This window comes from Nicotiana sylvestris, chromosome 9 (genome assembly GCF_000393655.2).
Source record: "Nicotiana sylvestris chromosome 9, ASM39365v2, whole genome shotgun sequence".
Lineage (NCBI taxonomy): Eukaryota > Viridiplantae > Streptophyta > Magnoliopsida > Solanales > Solanaceae > Nicotiana > Nicotiana sylvestris.
Window position 1 is genome coordinate 186,436,441 of NC_091065.1, and position 22,514 is coordinate 186,458,954.

Below are 22,514 nucleotides of genomic sequence, written 5' to 3' on the forward strand. Positions count from 1 at the left end.
TGTAGTTGGGGCGGCCTTCTTTTGTTTGGCAACTCTCATTGGAGGTCGCCTAACATTTAAAAAATCACTAACCTTGTCATCCCAACTATTCTTCCTTGTATGAGATTTGCAAATTTTTCCACTATGCATTGGTGATAAATCCCCTTTTCTTGCCGCCTCTTCTCTACACTGTTGTAACATTGCATCTTCTTCTCCTTGTTCAAAAAACTCTCCCTAAATTCACAGGTTGTGGTTCATTTTGAATCGTATCTAGTGACACCAAGGCAGATTCTCCAGTTGCCACCATTGCCTTCGTTGTTGTCCAATGTGTTGTAATTTGTTGTTATTCCTACCTACATGACCTGTGCTAGATGTAATAGGATTTACAGGTGTGGAACTTACCATAGCTTCCAAAAGCTTTCTCTCCTCCTCTGAAATAACTGGTTTAGTGGTTTGTAATTAGAGATGAACAAGGAGATGTGTTGTTTGCCAGAGGAAAGGAATTTAACGAGGGGGCTAATACTGAGGCTGAGGCAGTAGCTATATTGGAGGCATTGAGGTACTGTGTGCATAATGTTTATACAAATATTATGATTCAAACATACTCATTACTAATGAAGAATGTGATTGATGGTTTATGGGGTGCACCGTGGGCAATCGCTGGACATATAGAGGAGATTAATCACTTGAAGGGGTCATGTAATGTGAGGGTGTCACACATTATGAGGGAAGGCAACAAATTGGCTGATGATTTAGCTAATTATGCACTTGATACTGGTAATTTTGAAGCAGAGAGTTTTGCACAATTGGAGACACAAGGACGAAGGCTCGTGTATAATGATAAAATGCCATGTTTGAATCCTAAGGGAGGAGAGCATCGAAGTTTTTTTGCTCTAACTTTGGTTAATTTTTCGCAGGGATCTTTACTGTGTACATCCCATATCATGCTTTTCAAGACATAAGCATGAACAAGAAAAGATGCATGAGTAGTTCATAGCCACAAATCTGCCTAACAAATATCGAAAAGGAAGATACATGAAGCTGATTTACACACAACAACAGGAGTACAATCGCAACATAATGAGCAGTGGCCTTCATATGCATACTGCCCAGTTCCATCAGATTACTGATCATAAAACATTTGGAGATGAGAATGCTGGCCAGATGTTTAGGCAGAAATTTCAGACATTAAGGAACAAGTAGCACCTTCCTACAACATTCAAATTAGCCAGGAAAAGGTAGCACTTCTCAAAGCTACAGATACAGGGCATACTGATCAACTGGGCTTTACCACAAGGTAGTGTGAGGATGGTGGCAGCATGGAAGAGAGCTGGGAGGAGTTTCCAATCGCACGCATCAAAGAAAATACAAGAGGAAGGGAAATATATTGTGACCATGATCTTTTCTTTGGTTAGGAGAGTAGAGCAGTGCTATATGTTGTTTCAGGTGATAAACTGATAGTCCACTGCACACAAAGGATGAGGCAGGTATCATAGCAATTCCAAGTGCTATCGGATCACTGGATTCAAACTTGAAGGACTATCAACCATGGGGAGTTAACAGAACTCATAAAAGGATGCAATGGAATTTCAAGATCAATTTCAACAAATCATCAAGGAATCACACAATACACTGCACGATCGCGTATCTCCTGTGAACTGGAGGACAAATACTACACGTATAAGGAGGCAAACACTCTTTCTGCAAAGTGCCAAAACTGCTCCTACACGTTTCTACTAACTATATCCAATAGGGAGGCCTCACCACTACATTTCAATTAGTTCAAAATGTATTACTATAGTTTAGTATTTGCTCAATGTTGGTATTATGGGCTATGTAATCCGAAAAATATTATTAGCTACACTAGGTAAGACAATACTCTATGTTGGTTTTGGTTTATGTTTTAGATATATATAAAAACTAGCCCCAGGCACTTACCTAGTGTATTACTATATATATATATATAGCATAATCATGGTGTAAATAGGTTATTAGCCAACATGGATAGAGCATCAGAAAACACACGTTTTAGATTTATTTGCTCATGGAACTTTCTATTAGAACTGAAAATGCACTCTATGTTATGTGCAAAAAAATATATATTTAGACCTAGCAGATGCGCTAAATCTGATTGATTTGGGTAATGATTTCTACCTTAGAAATATCTATTCACACCAAATCCACTCAGTCACTTAGACTTTTTATCTCAAAACACCATTTTCTCCGTTGGGCTGCAACTACACCATGAACAGTTACTAAAACCCCTACCAATTTCCCCAAGCATAAGAAAACAATCTCCAACTACACTACCAACAGTACTACTATCAGACAACCCAAACCCCGCAAGAGGGGGGGGGGGGTTAATCCTATAATCATGGAACCTGATGTTTTATACTTCAATACCACACAAGAGGAGGGGTAATTTGTGTGGTGTCCAATTTTCGCGTGCACATATTATAGAAGGACTTGATTTTTCTATGTATTCCTTATACTACTATTGCGGAAATAATAAATACGAAAAGTAAAAGAACATAATTATTTTTACTTGGAAAACAACTTGCTCAAAAGGTGAAAAAATCACGACTTACTACTCAGTAGGATTTTCCCCAACACTTCTTTAAATTACTGAGTCAAAACAACATTTACAAAAACTCTTTGTAAATCTAAGGATTACCTCTAATCCCGTTGTGGAAACCATCCTCTAACTGTTGCGACAACTTCATGTTAACTCTAACTTAAATACTCAAAGTACCTAATACAATTGTTTCTAGATAAAGCTGAAATGTACAATTTGATAGCTCCTACTACAATTAAACTAGAATAAAATACAAACACTTGGAACTAGTTCTTCTATCTGGTTCATGTGCTTCATGTTCGCACACTTGAATCACACAAGAATTGCTTGCAAAATGCGTTGCTATTTTGCTCTCAACTCATGTTTAATTTCAGCTTTTGTGCTTCCCTGTCAAGTGAGAACATCCTGTAATTTATAGAGTTAGTAGAATAGGAAATAACTAAAGTTTCAATGCTATACATTTTTTTTGGTGGAAGAGTTCTAGTTAACTTCAACTTATAACTCATTCGTTATCTTGGATAGTGTTCTCTTCGAGTAAGGAGTTCTTCTCCTTATCAATTATGCAACCTTTTCGATCAGGAGATATCAGATATAACAAGTTAAGCTTATCTCCCTCACGTGTATCCTTTATACTTGAATCTGCCTGTGTATGTGTACACTGTGGATGGACCTAGTTCATGGTTGAGTTCCTTTGTCAATCCTCAAAACAACCTTCACTTGGGCCAACAAATTCCCCCTTTATGATGATGACAAACTCTGTGCTTTTCATAAGTGTAGACCCTATTTCAACTCAGCTCAACATCAACACAAAGTTAGAATATTTTACCTTTTTGAAGTCACTAATCATCAAGGACCAAGTTCAATAGGTTATAACCATCACAGTCAAAAGTAAAAGCACAACCTAATTCCCCTTTTTGGCATCATCAAAAAGTTGCATAATCATGTTAGATAACCAGATGCTAATAGAAATTACTCATGGCCACTGGGTCTACTTCAAATGCAATCATGGAGTTAATAATCATCTATCAATCTAAGGATATTAGCCATCTAAGAAATATCAACAAACAATTAGAGCAAAAAGCAGTGAATTTCAGTGATTTATAAGATCCTACCACAAAGCATAAGAAGAAATAGAGACATTGGATCATGAGCAAAAGAAGAAAAAAATCTGAAACTCGGTCACTGTTGATCTACACTTGGCTAGGAGTCTTAAGGCTGGGAAGGACAAGATTCTATTTTTTGACTTAGAGTAGTTTCAGCATATCTAGAAGAATGCCATCATTCTTCTCCTTCTCTTCCAGCTCAACTCTTAGAGCATCTCTCTCATTCTCCACCTCTGCCAACCTCTTCTTCAGCCTATCAATCTTAGCATCATTAGCCCCACTTTCTTGCACCAAAGCTTGCACTTTGCTGTTCACTGGTATCTTTTTGGATGAACTAGGTTCTTTGGGAGTGGTTTGGACTTCATAGTCATAAGTAGTTAAAGTGTTTGCTCCAAAATGATCCTTGCTTGTACCAACTTTCCATTTCTTGATGGGTAACCTAAAATGTGCAAGTACAACCGTGAGAATAAAACCATAGGGTATGGCATGAGTTTTGGTGCAATTTAGAACCCTGTTGAGAAGCTAGATGATAAATCTAGGCCAATTGATTTGCCTCCCACTATCCAAATATTCCATGAGGATCAGGTCCATGAATGTGGCAATGTGCCTCCTTTCCTGCCTAGGCAGCACAACTTTGTTAGCAAATTCGAATAACACTTTGTGGGGTGGCTTCATATAACTTTTGTAAATAGCCTTCGGCTCAAACTCCTTTTCATTATCACTAAACTTCCTAGTGATGGCAAGGGCAGTAGGGGGATTCTCAAGACTTGGCCATTTGAGCTTCTTATAATCAATGTATCCTTAAGCAGGTACACCTAAGATCTCTCCTGGTTCTTTATCATCAAACCTCACTGTCACCCCCTTGACTACGCTGGTGACCCTACTATCTTTGATCTCGCAATTTGCCATGAGCTCCACAATCTCAGTTCTGGCCATCTTTCCATCAATCTGAAGGACCATGTCTTTCCAACCTTGCAATTATAACTTCGCCTGTAGCATTAACATCCAGTCCTCTTCATCTTGCCATAAATGGATTTATTCAACTTGCAAACAAGGTGAATTTTGTCCTTATCACAAAATCCTTCATGCTGATGCATGTATACCTCCTCTTCAAGATCTCCATTCAGGAAAGCTGTTTTCACATCAATTTGATGTAACTCTAAATCAAAAGTTACTAATTCCATGATTATTCTAAATGAATCCTTCTTTGATACTGGAGAGAAGACTTCATGGTAATCATGCCTTCCCTTTGTGTAAAGCCCTTGGCTACAAACGTGACTTTATATCGTATGATATTATTAGATGAGTCTCTTCTAGTTTTAAAAACCCATTTCGAACCTATAGTAGAGGCTCCGTTTGGTAATTCGATGAGATCCCAGACTTTATTTTTAGCCATGGATTCTAACTCTTCTTTCCTAGCATCATACTAAAGCTTAAAATTTTCTCCACTAATGGCTTGTGAAAACGAGCATGGATCATCTTTTAGTCCAATATCATAATCAGATTCTAAGAGATGTACAACATAGTCACTAGAAATTGCTGATTTTTGAACTCTTGAGGATTTTCTTACTCCCACTATTTTAGACACTTCTTCAGTTGGTTCAGGTAAAGAGGGTTGATATTCATGTGGCTCCTCAAGTGGTGGTGGATCTTAAACTTGTTCTTGTTCAAATAATTCATGAGATTTTTTCTAAGCAACATTCAAGTTTCCAATATATAAAGGTACCACAGGTTGTTCCCTCATTTCTTCCAGTTCCACCTTTTGAGTCAAATTAGTCCCACTTTCTTCATGCTCCTCAAGAAATTTAGCATATCTAGCTTCAACAATTTTAGGAGAATGAGAAGGATAATAAAATCTAAATCCATTAGAGTTAACCGCATAGCCTATAAAATAACCACTTATTTCTTTCATCTAACTTTTTTAGTTGTGGGTTATAAAACCGCACTTCAGTTGGACATTCCTAAACACGTAAATGATTAAACTAGGTTTCCATCCTTTTCATAACTCAAATGGTGTTTTGGGACAACCTTAAATGGAATCCTATTTAAAATATACACAACGTTTTTTAATGCTTCACTCCATAAGGATAAAGGTAAACTTTATCTACTAATCATGCTTCTTACTATGTTTATTAATGTTTGGTTCATTCTTTCTACCATACTATTTTGTTGTGGTGTTACTGACATGATATATTGGGCAATTATACCTTTACTTTTAAGGAACTCAGCAAATAGACCCTTAACTTGTCCCTTATCTATGTACCAACCATAATATTCTTCACCCCTATCAGATCTTATAATTTTGATCTGAGCACCAATTTGTTTCTCTACTTCTGTTTTATAAAATTTAAAAGCATCAAGTGCTTCTGATTTGTTAAACAAAAAATAGATATACATATATCTTAAATATTCATCAATAAATGAGATAAATTAACTCTCACCATTCAATCAAGGAATAGAAAACGGTCCACAGATGTCTGTATATATGATCCTTTTGGCACCTTTACTTGATTTTTTGGCCTGCTTATCCTTTATTCAGTCAACACAAGTCCCAAAGACAAAAAAATTAAGGGCTTTTAAAACTCCATAATTAACCAACCTTTTGACTCTATTAATAGAGATGTGTCATAATCTCTTATGCCAAAGACTTGATAAGTTCTCATTGTTAATACAGCGTTTAGTGCCAATTCCTTTGTCATGCAAAGTTAAAACATTGCATTCAAATGTGGGGTCTAACTCAAGTTTATATACATTTTTCATTCAACTTTCCAAAAGCAATAACTTTATTATCTTTCAAAAGTCTCACAAAAGGATAATGAAAACTCAAATCATATCCACTAAATGATAGTCTTAAAAGAGAAATTAAATTTCTATAATATTTTGGAACATAAAAAGTATTATTCAAATCTAAGTGAAAATCATCCTTCAAAATGAGTCTATAAGTTCCCACGCCTTACACACGTGAACACGTCCTATTTCTAGAATAGACTTATTGTTCACTTCCTATCGGCTTACTCTGAGTTTGAAAGCCCTGCTTGATTTTGGCAATATGAATTGTAGCACCATAATCAGTCCACCATGTATTATCAGAAATGTCAGTAAAATTAGATTCATAACATACAAAGGTAAAATTACCTTTCTTCTTAAGTCATTTCTTGTATTTCAGGCATTTTTTCTTCCGGAGTCCCTTCTTATTACAGAAATGGCAAGCATCTTTGTTAAAAGTACATTTCTTCTTCATGGGAATATTTTTTCCCTTCTTTGCATTTCTCTTATTATACGCCACCAAATTAACACTTTCAGGTGTCTCATGCTTCAACCTCTCTTCTTCTTGAATACACATGGTCAAGAGTTCATTGATTGACCATTTATTGTGTTGTAAGAAATCTTAAATGGGTCGTGTTCTGTAGGAAAGGAGTTGAGAATGAAATGCACAAGAAATAATTAAAACATATCCACCTCAAGGGACTTGAGTTTAGCAGCAATGCCTCTCATTTCTATAATGTGCTAGCGTACTGTATAACTTTTGTCGATAGTCATACTTGAGAGCCTCTTCACAAAGGTGACAGATAATGCCTTGTCAGAGCTTACAAATTGTTCAGCAATTGCCTTCATGTAAGCTCTAACCATATTTCTATTAGAGATATAACTCCTAATACTTTGACTTATATAGGCTTTTATGAGTATTAAACTTAGGTGATTAGATCGCTCCCACCGCTCATAATTAGCCTTAGCCTCTAGCGTACTTGATTCCGTAGGAATAGGTGGTTCTTTCACACGGAGTGCCAGGTTTAGATCCAAGAGACTTAAAGTGAGAAGGACTTTCTCCTTCCATTCAATATAATTGTCACAGGAAATCATTGGAATTCGAGCATTCTCATTAAAAATAGCGGTAGAAAAAGCTGTAAAGTATGCAAAACAAGGAAAAATACACATAAGCTATGAACTACAATCCATCAAAGGTGAATCGCATAAAATACCAATTCTATGTAATTCTAGACCTTCATGTGGATAGAGGTTGCAACCCATGTATAGAATTTACTTTACTTTATTAGACTCGTAAACCAATACACAAAGAAATTAATCTTTACCTGTGGGCATAAGATAATTTTCAACTTAAAGGTTTACTATCTCATTCCAATTAATCTCGCCAAAATGGTTATATCCTTGTAGGGCCGGGTTACCATTTATTGAGATAAATGGACTATATAGATGTCATTATAATCACTAAACTTTATGTGATTAAACTACTTAATTTTTTTATCAAGTACTCAAGGTGTCGTGGCTACTCCTCAGTACATCACATAAAAGAAAACTCAAAATGACATCTAAGTAATTAACCTTAGTAATAAACTTAAGCAAAATGTTGATTAGCTTCAAATGATATACTGGATATAAGCATGACGCTACATTTCCTCAAAGTTTAATGAGTTGTTATTAACACAGCGAATACAGGCAAGATGCTACATTACCATAATATAGTAATTTAGTGTAACGACCCGGCCGGTCGTTTCGAGAGTTATAGTCTCATTCCCCGATTTTCTGCTTCTTTTGTGTTCTTCAATTGTATTATATGTCACCGGGTTAGTTGGTTCGGGTCCGGAGTGGTTTTGGAGTTAATTGAGACACTTAGTCTCTTATTTGAAAGTTTAAGTTGGAAAAGTTGATCGAATGTCGACTAATGTGTAAGTGACCTCGGATTTGAATTTTGATGGTTCCATCAGCTCTGTTAGGTGATTTTGGACATAGGAGTGCATCCGGATTATGATTTGGAGGCATGTAGTAGAATTAGGCTTGAATTGCCGAAAGTTGGAATATTGGAAGGTTTGACCGGGAGTGGACTTGTTCATATCAGGGTCGGTTGGATTTTTGGAAGTTGGACTAGGTCCGTGGTGTCATTTATGACTTGTCCAAAATTTGAGGTCAATCGGACGTGATTTGATAGGTTTTGGCATCATTTGTAGAATTTGGAAGTTTCGAAGTTCATTAGGCTTGAATCTGTGTGTAATTGTTGTTTTGATGTTGTTTTGAGTGATTAGAAGGTTCGACTAAGATCGCATGGGGTTATGTGAGTTGTTGGTAGGTTTTATTGAGGTCCCGGGGGCCTTGGGAGTGTTTCGGATGCCCATTGGAAGGAAATTTGGACTTAGGCATGACTGATTTCTTCTGGTATTTAGGTGTTTCGCACCTGCGGTATGGAGCCCGCTGGTGCTACTCCGCAGAAGCAAAGAGGAGGTTGCAGATGCAGGGAAGGCTGGGTTGGACTGGAAGCGCAGGTGCGAGGTTTGGAGCGAATCTGCGAAGCCGCAGATGCAAAAGGGGAGGCGCAGATGCGGAAAAGGCCTGAGAAAGGAGGATCCCAGAAGCAGGCATGTCCCGCAGGTGCATTTATGTGACCGAAGATGCAGAATCTAGGAGCTTAAGTGAGATCTGCACCTTCGATAAAATTTCCGTAGGTGCGACATCGCAGATGTGACAGAAGGTCCGCAAGTGCGATTTTGCTGGGCAGAACCTATAAATGAAGACTTCGAGATTTTTCACCATTTTCATCATTTTTGAGCTCGAAATTTGGGAATTTTGGATGGATTTCGAAGTGATTACTGAGTTAAGTTCCTTGTGCCTTTTTATCTTCAATAATTGTGTTTCCCCACTGATTTTACACCTAATTAGTGAGATTTTGATGTGAAATTTGGGAGTTTAGGTCTTGAGAAGTTGAGAGTGAATTTTGGAGTTTTGGACGAACAAATGGTGTCGGACTTTGATAAATTTAGTATGGTTGGACTCGTGAGTGAATGGGTTTCGGGTTTTGTGATTTTTGTAGGATTTCAAGATATGGGCCCGGAGGCCGAGTTTAAGTCGATTTCGGATTTTTGCTCTAATTTTTTTCTTGTAGAATTGATCTCTTTAGCCTATATTGATTGTATTATACTGTTTGTGGCTAGATTCGGGACCTTTGGAGACCGATTTGAGAGGCAAAGGCATCGCAATATAGAGATTTGCTCAGATTGAGGTAAGTAACAATTATAAATATGCTCATGAGGGTATGAAACCCCGGACATTATACTATGTGATTATTTTGGAGGTGATGCACATGCTAGGTGACGGGCGTGTGTGCGTGCACTGTGGGGATTGTGTCTTGGTCCGTCCCGTAAAATCGTAAATTTAAGTAACTTTTTATTAGCTACATATTCCTCTTAGTGTTATAGAAATTTGACTAAATCCATGTGAGAAATCATGCTTAGGCTATATGATGTCACTGTTGGGACCCGCAGAGGTCGTGTACTTGTTGAATTAGCTGCTATTTGTTGTTTTGTACTCAGTCATGACTTTACTTGCTTATCATACCACTATCTCTTCTTGTTCCTTGTTAATACATATTATTATCTCTATTTGGGCTGATTTATATGATTTTTGAGAGCCCGAGAGACTGGAGATGTTTGTGATTGAGATAGGGCCTGAGTATCGAGTTGTGAACTATGTGCGGATATATGGATTATGTTGCACGCCGCAACGAGCCTTAGGGTTGTATATATATATATATATATATATGTGTGTGTGTGTGTATATGTGTATATATATATATGTATATATGTATATATATATATGTATATATGTATATGAATCGGGTTGCACGCCAAAACGAGCCTTAGGGCTATTTATATATTTTGGATCGGGCTGCATGTCGCAGTGATATAACGCTTGGGCTGACGGAGCCCTTTCAGAATCTGTACACCCCCAGTGAGCGCAGGTACCTATCGAGTGTGTGTACGGAGGGCTGAGAGTCGAGTGATTGAGTTGTTGAGATGAGTTGAGTGACTGTTGCCCCTGTGAGGCTGTAGTTGCATTCATTGTTGCGCGCTTGGTTGCTATCTATCATTGTTGTGAAATTGATGAAAGATCTTATATCCTATTTACTTAAGCTTGAAACTGTATAAACTCATTTGACTTAAACTGCCAGATTTGAAAGTATGCCTATTCTTTACTGAAATTTCTAAAATGAACTATACCTGTATAGCTAGTCACTGCTTCTCAGTTTCTTATTTGTTTCTGTTACTTACTGAGTTGGAAGTACTCACGTTACTCCCTGTACCTTGTATACAGATTCATGCGTGCCCGGTCACAGTGGACATTGAGCTCGTGCGAGGTCGATTACCGAAGATTTATGAGGTAGCTGCCGGCGTTCGTAGTCCTTGTTCTCCTTCTTTGCTACCGTTTCTTTTCTGTATTACATTTAGACACAGACTATTATAGATATAGTTCCTTAGACTTGAGATCTAGTTCCTCATGACTGGGTGAGACCCCAATGTTTGGGGCTATCTTTTCACATTGTATTTTGAGTTTAACTCCTGTTTTTACGAAAACTCTGTTATGAAAAAGCTATGATTTATCTTTTATGAAATATCGAAGTGTTTTGAAAATGTTGGCTTGCCTAGTATTACGATAGGTTCCATCATGACATGTTACGGTTCTGGATCCTGACATTTAGCTACAATAAATACCAAATCAAAAAATTCCAACGTCAATAATTTTTTTTGTACCAAAAAAGATTCGATTCCCCAATCATTATCAAACATTATCGGAATAAAAGTCCAATAATTGCAAAACGGTGACTCTTAAATCAAAGCATAAAACATAAATCCAAACATAATGAAGTACTGTTTTGATTTCCAGTCAAAAATAGGATTTTTGAAAACGGAAAATTCTTTGGTTTACAATCCAAAAATAAACAACTGCCTATCCCTTTAGGTGATTACAGAATATATAAAGACAATCGACAAATACCACAAAGATAGTCTCGGATTCTATGGATAAATCTAATAAAGAATTCAACTTCAATCCAAAACGAATATTGAAAGAGAGACTTGAAAATAAATTAATTCAATTGGCATAATAATTTTTCAAAAGACCTACTAAACCACGTATTATGGTGAACAATTGTTAAATTACGGAGACTATAATGTGTAGATCTATCATAACTGAAGGAAGCATCCATCAAAAGGATTATCTAGATCTACCTTTTAATCACCGTCAACATAACTAGATACCGAACAACATAGCTAAAGGCAGGTTCTGATACCACGATGTAGATTTTAAACATATACACAGAGTCTATGCAGCGGAATATTAATAGGAATGTACCTTTAGAAATGGTTGTTCAAGTGATGCAGGGAATCACTTTTGAACTGTTGACAGAAACCTAAGGATTCTTTTAGTCTGTGCCTATCGTATGATCTCATATTGATGGAGTCACAGATGTATTTATAGGTAGGCTAGAGACTATTAGGCAAATATTCTAGCCTAGGAACTTCTCCATAAATTATAATTGTCCTAGGGATTCCTAATAAAAATAGTTTCTTTCCATCAAAGAAAATACCATATATGCATAATTATAGAATATTATCTGATATATTATTTACTTATGAGACAAGGTAAATAATTTATTGCCTTATATGTGGGACACACTAGAAGTCTCTAGAAAAGACGGGACATTTCTAACAAAGTGTACATGTGATCTTTGATGAATCTCACCATTCAAGTGGAAGGGATTCATATGATAAGGATGATCAAGATGTAGATTTCTCAAAAGCCCCTGGAGAGGTTATAGAAATGGCAAATAGGAAGGTTGATCTAATGAGTCAAGTCAAGGAGACTAGTGAAGAAGATGTAGCAGAACTTCCAGTTGAATAGGAGGAACCTGATCCTTCTATCATCCAATTGAAACTGAGCATAGGGTTGCAAATGTTGTATCAGGTACTCCTGATCCATGATAGAGAAGTGGAATTCACACTTTTGTTGATGCTAATAACGGGTCAAATATCGAGGAACCTGATCCCTTGCATTCTGAAGTTCAAATATCTAACTGGAAGCACATGAGCTCACATCCTCTTGAAAATGTGATTACTCCATTTGACTCTGGTATTCAAACTAGATCCAAGGCAAGAAATATGTTTGCTTTCTCATCTTTTTGTCTCAAGTTGAACCTAAAACATCAAGGAAGCATTGAAAGATGCTGACATGATTGTTGCTATGCAAGAAGAACTTCATCAAATCGAGAGAAACAAGATGTGGCACCTGATTCCTCGTCCCTCAGATAGAACAGTGATTAGAACCAGGTAGGCGTTTAGAAAGAAACTAGATGAATTTGGAAATACAACAAGAAACAAAGCTAGGTTGGTGGTCCAAGGTTACAATCAAGAAAAAGGAATCAACTATTCTTATTAATGTCACGACCCCGGTTCGCCCTCCGTGAACCATCGTGACAGCACCTAGTCTCTACGACTAGGTAAGCCTCAAATGCAAAAGATAAACCAATTTTCGGAAGAATATAATTTAAAACAAAAATAATTTAATAAAACAGCGTTTTAAAAGTGTCGCTCGGCATACAAAATATAACTCTCAAATCCAATATATATATCTCTCCCAAAGCCTGGAAACCCATGAATCACAAGCTAAGGATATTACATAGTGCTCTAACTCTAGAATAGTCTAAAACAAGTAAATACAGAAGGGCTGTAACTACAAGAGAGAATAGAAAGAGGCTCATCGGTCTGCGGACGTAGCAGATATACCTCGAAGTATCCGAAGGGTCGCCTCGCCTCAAGGATGGTAAGTCTAAGTCAAGGTACTTGGATCTGCACATGAAAAACATGCGCAGAAAGGGCATGAGTACACCACAGTGGTACTCAGTAAGTGCCAAGCCTAACCTCGGTCGGGTAGTGACGAGGAAGGTCAGGGCCCTACCGAGGTTAAATAAAATATAAAGTTCAACAGTGTAGAACATAACAGTATAAATAAGCACAGCAATAAAAGTAACACCAGATATAAAGGGCAACAACAACTATTACAGAGACAAGATAAACATAGAAAGGAATACGGTTCAGCACCACAATAACAATCGGGGATCTTCCAGGATACCGTCCTGTAGTCCCCAAATATACATATCCAATGGATCTCCCGGGATCCCGTCCCGTAGTCCAGCTCATAGTGCGCAGGGATCTATCGGAATCTCGTTCTGTAGTCCCAATTGTAGTTACCCAGTACTGGGGGGAACTAGAGGAATCTACCGGGTGCATTCTCGTAGTTCCATATAACTGTGCATGGGGATTTACCGGAATCCCAAATCCGTAGTCCCAAGATAAAAAGGCAAGGGGGGGAGCTACCGAAATCGCACATCCGTAGTCCCAATGTAAAATACAAAGCAACAACAGGAAGATATTCAGAAATGACAAATTTCATATTAAGGCAAACAAGTAATTCTAGCCTAGCATATTGCACAGAATTCAGGTAAGGCAGTTTGAGAAAGTAAAGCAATTAAGTCACTTAGACATGCTTTCCTAAGCTAACAACAGGCTTAATAGTATAAGTAATAAAAATAAGACAGGAAACATACTAGTAATTACTTAATGAAGATCGGATTTCCAACAATAAGCACAAGTACACACTCGTCACCTCACGCACAAGGCATTTCAATTACCAAATAAACCAAATCCTAAGGGGAAGGTCCCCCACACAAGGTTAGACAAGCCACTTACCTCGAACCAGCTCAATAATCAACCCGAGACCACGTTCTTGCCATGAGTACTCGACTCCAATTGGCCCAAATATATTCAATTTAATTTATAATGTAAATAACACATCAAGTAACTGATTCTACAAAGAAATTCTAAGCTAATACGCGAAATTAGATAAAGTGACCAAAACACCCCTAGGGCCCACATCTCGAAATTGAGTAAAATTTATATTTTCAGAATCCTCATCATACTCTCACGAGTTCATGCATACCAAAATTATCCAAATCTAAGGTCAAATTCCCAATCAAAAGTCGAATTCTATGCCTAAGAACTTTCTTCCAACTTTCCCCCAATTTTCATCTACAATCCAAAATTAAATGATGAATTCATGTTTAGATTAATGGGTTACAAGCAAAGAGGAGTAAGGAATCGTTACCCAATTAATATCTCTGAAAATCCCTCAAAACCTCGCTCAAATCCGAGCTCTCAAGCTCTAGTTTTCACAAAAATGGCTAAACCCTCAATTTTGAATTTAAACATTTTGCCCAGCTAATTCCTTCTTCGCGAACGGAGAAGGCCCCTCGCGTTCACGAAGCACAATTACAATTGGTCCAAAACTTCTTCATCGCGAACGTGATGCACAGGACGCGAACGAGGGAAAAGCTATCGCGAACGCGTAGGTATAGAACTCCCAGCTTCGCGAACGTGGGAGACACTTCGCGAATGCGGAGCACAAATTCCTTGCCATCCCCAACTCCTCTTCGCGAACGCGAGACCCCACTTGTGAACATGAAGAAGGAAACTAGAACTGATTGCTGCAACATTTTCTGCAATTTTCTAAGTTCCAAAAATGACCTGTTGGGCATTCGAAACACACCTGAGGCCCCCGAGACCTCAACCAAACCTACTAACGCATCCCATAACTTCATTCAAACTTGATCCAACCTTCGGAATGCTCAAAACAACATCAAAACACCTATTTTTCATCGGATTCAAGCCTAAGAATTCCAAAAACTCTAAAAATACGCTTTTGATCAAAAAGTCTATCAAACCTCGTCCAAATGACCTGAAATTTTGCGCACACGTCACATTAAACACTACAGAGCTACTCTAACTTCCGGAATTCCATTCCGACCCTCAGATCAAATACACACTATCAAACTAAAAACTTCAAAAATTCAACTTTCGGCATTTCAAGCCTAAATTAGCTACGGACCTTTAAAACACTATCTGAACACGCCCCTAAGCCCGAAATCACCCAACGGAGATAACGGAACCATTAGATTTCCATTCCGAGGCCGTCTTTACACTATTCCAACTACGGTCAACTTCCCAACACTTAAGCTCTCATTTAGGGACTAAGTGTCCCAAAACTCTCTGAAACTCAAAACCGAACATCTCGGCAAATCAAAATAGCAAAAATAAATATGGGAAAAGTAGTTAATAGGGGATCAAGGCATTAATTCTCAAGACGACCGGCCGGGTCGTCACATCCTCCTACACTTAAACATTCGTTCATCCTCGAACGAGCATAAAGACATACCTGAAGTAGTGAAAAGATGAGGGTAACGGCTGCGCATATCCTACTCGGTCTCCAGGTCGCCTCCTCAACCGGTTGGCCTCGCCACTGAACCTTTACTGATACAATGTTCTTTGACCTCAGCTTTCTAACATGCCTGTCTAATATTGCCACTAGCTCCTCAACATATGATAGATCCTTTTCCAACTGATCTGAACTAAAATCCAACACGTGCGACGGATCACCGTGATACCTCCGGAGCATCAAAACATGAAATACCAGATAAATTCCTGCCAAGTTAGGAGGTAAGGCAAGCTCATAAGCAACCTCCCCAACACGCCTCAATATCTCAAAAGGGCTAATAAACCTCGGACTCAACTTTCCCTTCATCCCAAATCTCATAACGCCCTTAATAGGCGATACCCGAAGCAGAACCCGCTCTCCAACCATATAGGAAACATCACGAACCTTCCAGTCTATGTAGCTCTCCTGTCTGTACTGGGCTATACGGAGTCTATCCTGAATCACCTTGACCTTCTCCAAGGCATCCTGAACCAAGTCTGTGCCCAATAATCTAGCCTTACCCGGCCCAAACCAACCCACCGGGGATCTGCACTTACTACCATATAAAGCCTCATACGGTGCCATTTAAATGCTGGACTGATAGCTGTTGTTGTAGGCAAACTCTGCCAATGTCAAGAACTGATCCCATGACCTTCCAAACTCAATCACACACACACAGAGCATATCCTTAAGAATTTGAATAGTGCGCTCGGACTGTCCGTCCGTCTGAGGGTAAAATGTTGTACCCAACTTTACCCGAGTACCCAACTCATGCTGAACGGCCCTCTAGAACCGTGATGTGAACTGAGTAGCTCTATCTAAAATGATGGAAACTGGAATACCATGCAGACGAACAATCTCTCGGATATAGATCTCCGCCAACCGCTCTGAGGAATAAGTATTACACACAGGAATAAAGTGAGCGGAATTGGTCAGCCGATCCACAATCACCCAAATAGCATCGAACTTTCTCAAAGTCCGTGGGAGCCCAACTACAAAGTCCATGGTGATCCGCTCCCACTTCCACTCCGGAATCTATATCTGCTGAAGCAACCTACCCGGTCTCTGGTGCTCATACTTCACTTGCTGACAGTTGAGGTACCGAGACACAAATCCTATTATATCTTTCTTCATCTGCCTCTACCAATAGTGCTGCCTCAAATCCTGATACATCTTCGCGGCACCTGGATGAATGGAATACCGCGAATTGTGGGCCTCCTCCAGAATCAACTCCCATAGCCCTTCAACATTGGGTATACAAATCCGACCCTTTATCCTTATTACCCCATCATCACCAATAGTCACATCTCTGGCATCACCATGCTGAAACTTGTCCTTGAGGACAAGAAAATGAGGGTCATCATACTAACACTCCCTAATACGATCAAATAAGGAAGACCGAGAAACCACGCAAGCTATAACCCGACTGGGATCCGAAAGATCCAATCTCATAAACTGGCTGGCTAAGACCTGAACATCCATCGCCATAGGCCTCTCCGATGCTAGTAAATAATCCAAACTCCCCAAACTCTCTGCCCGACGACTCAAAGCATCGGCCACCACATTGGCCTTGCCCGGGTGATACAAAATAGTGATATCATAGTCCTTCAGCAACTCTAACTACCTCCTCTGGCGCAAATTTAGATCCTTTTGCTTGAACAGGTGTTGCAAGCTCCGATGGTCAGTATAAATCTCACAAGGAACCCCGTATAAATAATGGTGTCAGATCTTCAGTGCGTGAACAATGGCAGCTAACTCAAGGTCGTGGATAGGGTAATTCCTCTCATATACCTTCAACTGTTTGGATGCGTAGGCAATCACCCTACCGTCCTACATCAACACCGCTCCAAGGGCAATCCTCGAGGCATCACAATAAACCGTATAAGACCCCGAACCTGTAGGCAGTATCAAAATTTGGGTTGTGGTCAAAGCTATCTTGATCTTCTAAAAGCTCGCCTCACATTCCTCCATCCACTGGAACGGAGCGCCCTTCTGGGTCAACCTGGTCATGGGGGCTGCATTCGATGAAAACCCCTCCACAAAACGATGGTAGTAACCCGTCAAGCCAAAGAAACTGCGGATCTCTGTAGTTGAGGATGGTCTGGGCCAACTCTGCACGGCCTCTATTTTCTTCTGATCCACCTGAATACCCTCACTTGATGCCACGTGGCCTAGGAATGCCACGGAATCCAACCAAAACTCAAATTCCGAGAACTTAGCATACAACTTCTTCTCTCTCAGAGTCTGAAGCACAGTCCTCAGGTGCTGCTCATGATCTTCTCGACTCCGGGAATATACCAGAATATCATCAATAAAGACAATAACAGACGAGTCAAGATACATCCGGAACACACTATGCATCAAATGCATAAAGGCTGCTAGGGCATTAGTCAGCCCAAGTGACTTAACAAGGAACTCGTAATGACCATACCAAATCCTGAAAGCAGTCTTCGGGATATCTGGCTCCCAAATCTTCAATTGATGGTAACCTGAGTGCAAGTCAATCTTAGAAAACATCCGTGCACCCTGAAGCTGGTCAAACAGATCATAAATACGAGGCAAAGGATAACAGTTCTTAACTATAACTTTGTTCAACTGGTGATAATCAATACACATACTCATAGAACCATCCTTTTTCTTTATAAACAAGACAGGAGCACCCCAATATGATAATTGGGCCGAATAAAACCCTTATCAAGCAATTCCTGTAACTGATCCTTCAACTCAGGAGGAGCCATACAATACAGATGAATAGAAATGGGTTGAGTGACTGTTAATAGATCAATGCCAAAATCAATATCTCTATCAGGAGGCATGCCCGGAAGATCAGCTGGAAACACATCAGGAAAATCCCGTACTACTGGAACTGAATCAATTGAAAGGGTATCAATATTGACATCTCTCACATAAGCTAAATACGCGTCAAAACCCTTCTCAACCATACGTTGAGCTTTAAGAAAAGAAATAACTCTACTGGGAGTGTGATCTAAAGTACCCATCCACTCAACACGCAGTACACTTGGCATGGCCATCATCACAATTTTGGCGTGACAATCAAGGATAGCATAATGCGGCGACAACCAATCCATGCCTAAGATAATGTCAAAATCTACCATGCTGAGCAACAATAAATTGGCTCTGGTCTCAAAACCACTAAGAGCAACCAAACACGACCGATAAATACGGTCCACAACAAGAGAATCTCCCACATGAGTAGAAATATAGATAGGGGAACTCAAAGAATCCCAAGGTACGCCCAAATACAGAGCAAAATAAGAAGACACATAAGAGTAAGTGAAGCCTGGATCGAATAGAACCGATGCATCTCTATGAAAAACTAATATAATACTTGTGATGAAAGAATCAGAGGAAACAACCTCAGTACGGAAAGGAATGGCATAGGTTTTGGCCTCCCCCTCTAGGGCGACCTCTACCTCCCCAACCTCCACATCTAGCTGGCTGAGCAGGTAGGGTAGCAATTGGAGTTGTAATCATAGCCTAAGAACTATGCATGGCATGCTGTAGTTGAGAAGTCTGTGGAGGTGCACCCCTCCCAAGTCTAGGGTAATCCCTCACCATATGGCGTGTGTCACCACACTCAAAACAAGCTAGGGGAGGACATGGTGGTTGTGACTGGCTCGGGACAGGTCTGCTGGACTGACCTCTTAAAGCACCCCGCGCAGGAGGTGTGCTAGACACTAGAGGTACATAATAAGGCTCTTGAGGTCTATGAGGAGCTAGAATACCACTGGCTACTGGAAGAGCTGAATGAACAAGGTGGCTCATATAACCCCTACCATGACGATCTGCTGCTGGGGCACGGGCACCAGAGAAATGGCCCGACTCTCGAGGCCTCTTGGCCTCCCTCTCCTCTCTCTCCCTAGCATGCATACCCTCAATCCTCCTAGCAATGCTCACCACCCGCTGATAAGAAATATTCATCTCCAACTCACGAGCCATGCTAGACCTGATGTTGTTTCCGTTAATTACTTGTTGTCTTTCTATTCTAAGTTGATAGTTCCCCCGCAACATGTTACCCCTCCCATACTTAACTGTATATTATTGTTTTTTTCCTGTTGTATATAGTTAAATTGCACAGGTTTATTTGGTAGTCTGGTCCTAGCCTCGTCACTACTTCGTCGAGGTTAGGCTAGGCACTTACCAGCACATGGGGTCAGTTGTGCTGATACTACACTCTGCACTGTGTGCAGATCGCAGAGCAGCAGCTTTTGGACCGTAGATTGGGTAGCTGCCTTCAGTCCACGCAGAGATCCAAGGTAGTCCTACAGGCCCTGGCATCTCCCTCTATCCCTTTATTCTTGTTTCATTTCCTTAATTCAGAAATAGTGTATCATTTATTTATTTATTCAGACTTTGTATTTCTTAGATCGTCTATGAAACTATGACACCAGTTCTGGGTAGTAGAGGTTCAAATAATTGTATTGGATTCACATTTAGATAGTTTATTGCTTTTCTTCCTTTTATGGCAAATTCCGTTGTTTAAATGTTATTGCTTCATAGTTGTTAAAGAATATAAAATGAGTAAAAAGGGTAATTTGTTCAATAGTCGGCTTGCCTAGCTCACATTAGTAGGCGTCATCATGAATCTCGAGGGTGGAAAATCCGGGTCGTGACAAGTTGGTATCAGAGCTCTAGGTTACATGGGTCTCGCAGTTCATGGATAAACTTAGTAGAGTTTGAGGGATCAGTACAGAGACGTCTGTATTTATCCCCTAGAGGCTACAGAGTTAGGAAAAACTTCACATTTATTCTTTCCTATCGTGCAGTTTGGTTTCTCAATGCTAATTGAATTTCTACTCTGTTCTTTCGCAAATGGCGAGAACACGCGCTTCCTCATCCACCGATTAGCAGCCTGAGCCCCCAGCAGTAGCTCCCATAAGGGGTAGAGAGTGAGGTCGAGGCTGTATTAGGGGTCGGGGTAGGGGCAGAGCTCAGCCTAGAGTAGCAGCACCAGCGGCAGAGCCTCAAGTTGACTTTAATGATGAAGTTCCGGCTCAGACAGTTCCGGTGGGCCCAGCTCAGGTCCTAGAGGGGTTTATTGCTACCCCAGTACTCTAGGATGCTCTGGTCCATCTAGTGGTCCTTATGGAGAGTGTCACCCGGGCAGGCTTGCTTCCTGTAGCACTAGCCGTCTCTCAGGCTGGAGGAGGAGCCCAGACTTCTGCTACTCATACTCCGAAGAAGGTAGCTCCCTAGTTTCAGACTTCAGTAGCTCAGCCAGTTGAAGTAGTTCAGCTGGGTGTGGTAGCTCAAACCGGTGATGGAGCAGCTATGTCTGCCGATGCTTTGTGGAGATTGGGCAGGTTCACCAAGCTCTTCACTACCACTTCCAGCAGTGCATCTTCCAAGGATCCCCAGGATTATCTAGACAGCTGTCATGAGATTCTTAGAAACATGGGATAGTGGAGACCAATGGGGTCAATTTTAGTACTTTTCGCTTGTCTGGATCCGCCAAGACTTGGTGGAGAGATTATTGCTTGGCTAGACCATCCGGATCACCAGCTGTGACTTGGGAGCAGTTTACTCAGCTATTTCTGGGGAAGTTTCTCCCTATCACTCAGAGAGAGATCTATCAGAGGTAGTTTGAGTGTCTCCAGCAGGATTCTATGATTGTTACTTAGTATGAGAGCCGATTCATCAACTTGTACCGTCATGCTCTTATCATACTTCCCAACGAGAGAGAGAGAGAGAGAGAGAGAGAGAGAGAGAGGGGGTGGGGAGGATTATTGAGGGACTTATTCATCCAATTCAACTTCAGATGGCCAAGGAGACTAGGAGTGAGATTTCTTTCCAGGAGGCGGCCAATGTGGCCAGGAGAGTTGGGATAGTTCTATCGCAGGGAAGTGGTTAGGGGTCTGACAAGAGGCCTCGTCATTCTGGCCGATTCAGTGGTACCTCGTCTGGAGGCAGAGATTCGTATGGTAGAGGCCGTCCTCCTAGGCCTTTTCAGTCAGCACTTCAGGTTTCTCACGGTGCTTCAGGTGGTCGTGGTTCCCATATGCAGTATTTCGATCAACAATCCTACAGTGCACCACCAGCTCCTATCAGTACACTGCCACTTTAGAGTTTTCGGGGTGGTCATTCAGGTCGTCAGGGTTAGCAGTCTCAGCAACCAAGGGCTTGTTACACTTGTGTTGATATGGGTCACATTGCTAGGTTTTGCCCTCGAGCACTGAGCAACTCTTAGCATCAGGGTTCCCGTGCCATGGTTCAGGCACCGAGTGTTCCACAGCCCGCCCAGCCAGCTAGAGGTGGGGGTAGAGGTGTTAGAGGTGGAGGTAGAGGTATTAGAGGTGGAGCTCAGGCCGCTAGAGGAGGCCAGCCAGCAGCAGGCCATCCCAGAGATGTAGTTCAGGTTGGTGGGGCCTAGCCTCGATGTTATGCTCTTCCAGCCAGGCTCGAGGCTGAGGCTTTCGATGCAGTTATCATAGGTATTGTTCTGGTTTGTGGTAGAGATGCTTCAGTTTTATTTTATCCAGGGTCTACGTAGCCCTATGTGTCATCTTATTTTGCACCATATCTGGTCATGCCTAGTAATTCTTTGAGTGCTTCTGTTTATGTGTGTACACCGGTGGGTGATTCTATTGTGGTATATCGAGTCCATCATTCTTGTATAGTTGTGATTGGGGATCTTGAGACTCGTGTAGATTTGGCTTCTACTGGACATGGTTGATTTCGATGTCATATTGGGGATGGACTGGTTATCACCTTATCGCGCTATCTTGGACTGTCATGCCAAGACT